The sequence below is a fragment of the Triticum dicoccoides genome, chromosome 7B (assembly GCF_002162155.2).
Source record: "Triticum dicoccoides isolate Atlit2015 ecotype Zavitan chromosome 7B, WEW_v2.0, whole genome shotgun sequence".
In the NCBI taxonomy this organism is placed as follows: Eukaryota; Viridiplantae; Streptophyta; class Magnoliopsida; order Poales; family Poaceae; genus Triticum; species Triticum dicoccoides.
The window spans coordinates 622445967-622450796 of record NC_041393.1 but is presented as its reverse complement, the minus strand read 5'-3'; positions in this window follow the sequence as shown (position 1 = coordinate 622450796).

Here is a 4830-nt window from a genome sequence, read left to right as displayed (position 1 = left end):
AGCCCTTTATGTGGTGTCGCTAAGACTCCCGACTGTGGCATCATTTCCTTATATTTATTTGTTCACCTTTCGACGCGTCGCTTCAGACACCCGATCGGTCTTCATTTATGCTTTGTGGGATTTCAGGCGGACTACCGCCGTTTCCCTTTTACTTACCTCGTTATGCTAATTTTTGAATGTACATTGGTGAATTAATCATGACGCATTCATGCATGCATTTATTATATCTTACGTCCGAACTGTCTTGCGAGTACTTTCAAAGTACTCACTGGCTTGTTGATTTGGCCAGATGCTGACGAAGGCGATCTCATGGATGAAGAGGTCGATAGCGAGTCCGACGCCTAGAGGAATCCCAGTCAGTCCCGTGTGACCCTGGATTTGGTCACTTTATTATATCCGATTCCGCAACCCGAATAAATTTATCGAGCCTCACCTCGACGCTCGATGAGATGCCAGTTTGAGAGTCGTGTTATCACACTCCCCACTATGTTATTCCACCATCACTTTATCCTCGAGTCAGTAGTATGCCACCACACCATTGTGTTATATCCGCCATTATGTATAATTATTGGCGCGCTTGTAATAATTTGTTGAGCAGCCCTAGCTCAACCCTGTAATATATCCTATGCTACTGGCTTATTGTATCAAGAATTTGTCTACTAGTGAGGAGGATTTCTCTCATACTGGACTCAAAAGATTGGTTTCTCAATAAATATTTTTATTGGAAAACCGGTCGTGACATGGACTGTGAAAAAACTAGCAATGATCATGTGGATCAGTATTGCAAAAACTATATAAACATAAAATGGATCATTCCAACTAATATGATGTTTATGTGCAACTAAGGAAGCTCATCATGGCAACTAAAGACTACCAGTGTGCAACGTGCAAGAAAACTAAGAAAACATACTAGACCTGAAAATTACAAAAAGTTATTGGGCATGTGCAACAATAAATCATGATATTGCAAGAAGATGACAGCAACTAAGAAAAAAGGATGGCAAGAAATTGTTCAATAGCTCATAAACACACAAAAAAAACCACATACCTCAGCATTTGCTGCGGAAGATGAGATAGCTCCCCCAACAAGTACTGCCTGCACAAAAATGGTGACCAGTGATGTCAACTACAAAGATGACAACTCATGTCAACTTCTTCCAAAACTAGATTTACATCAAGATGACGAGTGATGTCAACTACAGGATGGTAATTGAGCAACTATAACAAAATAATGGTGCCAGCGGCTGCATAATTTCATTAGCGCCTAAAAAAACAAAGAAATTTTGCTATTTAAGGATTTACTTACCCTAGTAGATGATTCAGCTCGCCCTACTGCTGCTGCACGTCTAGTCCGCTTTACAACCCGAAACTGATCAACATCCTGAAGAAAACAAAAAAACATGGGCATGGGAAAAAAATATTATATGAGCCAAACAAACCAAAAATAAGGTGCTTGTGTCATCAGCATGCCACTTACCTCAACTTCCTCTCCCTCCTGAACACTATGCGCACGACATGGCGAGCGATTAGCAGTAAGCTTAGTCCTTCCGCGATGGGACTGACTTCCAGAACCCTAATTAAGCAACAAAAAAACATGAAAAATGATATAAGCATACATGGATAAGAAGAAAACAACTAAAAGACGCAGAAAAAATGAGAAAAATACATCTCCTTCATTGCCATCCGCAACTCCTCCTATTATAACCATTTTTAGCCTGCGGGGGAAATAAAAGAAAACATAGTTAGAAGTTGTGTACACAAACTAGAAAAAGCATAAAAGGTTGCTTTGATATGTATACATCTACACATAAGCAGGACACCTAGTGTAAAAAATTGTAAAACATGGGGACAGCCAACTACTACAGTGATGCAACCAACTGGGCAGTCAACCTTGTGCAACTGGACGCCAACTAGTTTTACTAAGGCAAGAAATAACTAGGCAGAAAAATACTTAACTAAAGGCAGCCAGCTGGGTGTGACAATTTGTGCAACTAGGACAAATATAAAAGCCAACTAGTATATGCAACTGGAATATATGGACAATTAGGTGCACCAGCAGGGCACCTACGGGGGCAACTCGAACAAGGAGGAAGAGCAACTTGTGCAACTCAACAACATATAGACAACGAACCTAATACAAATCAGGAAGCAACCTAAGCATGACAACCTAGCAGCCAACCTGGTAGAATGCAGAACATGTGGACAGCCAACTAGTATATGGATGCGGCCAACTAAGCAGATAAATTGTGCAAATGAACAACATATAGATAGTCAACCTAGTGCAAAACAACAAACCAACTAAGCAGGACAATAGTGCAAGTGTAGAACATGTGGACAACCAACTAGTAAAACAGATGCAACCAACTAAGCAGTCAACTTGTGCAACTGAATAGTGTGTAGACACCCAACTAGCACAAACTGGTGCAACTGCAGAACATAAGGACAGCCAACTACCATATGAATGAAGCCAACTGTATAGAATTTTGTGCAACTAATAGAAAATCTCTACCTAAATCTCTACCAACTTGTGCAACTGAACAACATATAGACAACCAACCTAGTACAAACAGGAAGCCAACTAAGCATGACAACTAATGCAAAGTGCAAAACATGTGAACAGCCAACTAAAAAAGGGATGCAACCAACTGGGTAGAATTTTGTGCAACTAAACCAAAAACTAGTTCAATCAGCCATTGCATTGCACACATCTAGGACATCATCTACCAACAACAAAAATCGCAGCAAAGGACCAGAACATGGTATATGGATGGTATATTGAGCGCACACGTACCTCAAACCGCAAAAATCCCAAGCACCACTCAGGCATGACCAACAAAACACTAAGTAATGAATCCCCACCATCACTACCCCTTACAACCGCACAAAATCGAAGCAAGCACAGGAAGGGGCAGAAAAGTGACCCTATGCAGCCCGCCAGATCTGCCACCGTCAACCTGGCCACGGCCTCATCCCCGACGACGAGATAGAGAGGGGAAGGAAACCTGTAAGGGCATATTTATCCCTTAGTAGTCTTGGTGATTGATGACAATGCTTTTGCGGACTAACCATGTGCATTGAGTTTCTTAGATATATCATGTCTAAACACAAGATGATTTGGTGCCCGTCAAAGACGATTGAAGACGCTGTTTCTCCATGTTTCTTTTTGGTGGATTTGAGTCGTAGGAAAGCCGTACTATTAAGAGGGGGTCCGCGTTGGAAAGGTTTGGGTGGAATCTCACGTACACATTTTTTTCCTTGTGCACCTCCTTCCCTCTGGCTCTTGGGAGCATCCTCCATCTTTCCATGTCTAGGCAAAATGAAGGACTCCTAAATGTTGCTGTACTGAGGCAGGTGGTAGTACTACTCCCGAGAGTGGTACTACTGCACGGCCTTGCGGTAGTACCGGCTTCCTGTCCGGTAGTACCGTGAGTGCTCACGGTAGTACCGCTCCTTGGGAGCGGTAGTACTGTAGGCTTCAAGTCAAGTGCTGCTGCCCGAGCGGTAGTAGGGGCGGATGTAATTTTTTACATCTGCGCCCAACGCGGTAGTACCGCGCCCCAACACGGTAGTACCGCAAGCCCTGGCCAGGCGCAGCGGCATGAACGGAAGTAGGGGGGCGTAATTTCGACTTCCGCGCCTTACACGGTAGTACCATGCTGAGCTTGAGGTAGTATCATGTCGGATTTTTGCATAGACCTAAACTCACCGGAAGTAGTCATGGATGCAATTTTTTATATATGTGCCTTCTTTGGCTTGACTATCCCTGCCTTGCGGTAGTACCGCAAGGGGGCGCGGCAGTATCGCACCAGCGGTTCTACCGCTCCCTGTCTCTGCACAACAGGTCTAGTCCTGGCCTCTGCCGAGCCAGCGGTAGTACCGCGATCCCCCGCGGTAGTGCCGCAGGCCTGCGCGGTAGTACCACGTGTTTGGTGCAGTAGTACCACGCGTCGCAGGCTGAGTTGGTGGATAACGGTGGGATTTGTTCTTCCACTATAAAAGGGGTGTCTTCTTCTTTGAGTTGACTACCTCTTCCATCCCCAAGCTACATTGATGCTCTAAGCTCCATTTTTGCCCGATCTCTCTCCCTAGCCAATCAAACTTGTTGATTATCTAGGGATTGGCTGAGAAGGTCCCGATCTACACTTTCACCAAGAGAAATTTGATTCCCCTCACTAATCCCTTGCGGATCTTGTTACTCTTGGGTGTTTGAGCACCCTAGAAGGTTGAGGTCACCGTGAAGCCACAGTCCGTTATTGTGAAGCTTCGTGGTGTCGTTGGGAGCCTCCAATTAAGTTGTGGAGATTGCCCCAACCTTGTTTGTAAAGGTTCGGTCGCCGCCTCCAAGGGCACCAATAGTGGAATCACAGCATGTCGCATTGTGCGAGGGCATGAGGAGAATACGGTGGCCCTAGTGGATTCTTGGGAGCATTGTGCCTCCACTCCGCTCTAACGGAGACGTACTTCCCCTTAAAAGGAAGAAACTTCGGTAACACATCCTCGTCTCCATCGGTTACACTTTTGGTTATCTCTCACCTTTACTTGTGCAAGCTATATTGTGTTATATCCTTTGCTTGCTTGTGTGCTCCTTGTTGTTGCATCATATAGGTTGCTCACCTAGTTGCATATCTAGACAACCTACTTTGATGCAAAGTTTAATTTGGTAAAGAAAAGCTAAAATTGTTAGTTGCCTATTCACCCCCCCTCTAGTCAACTATATCGATCCTTTCAATTGGTATCAGAGCCTCGTCTCTTTATTAAGGACTTTGCCATCCGAAGAATATGGTTGACATTGTACGGTGAGGAGGAGCGCCCTAGTGTGTTTTTGTCCTC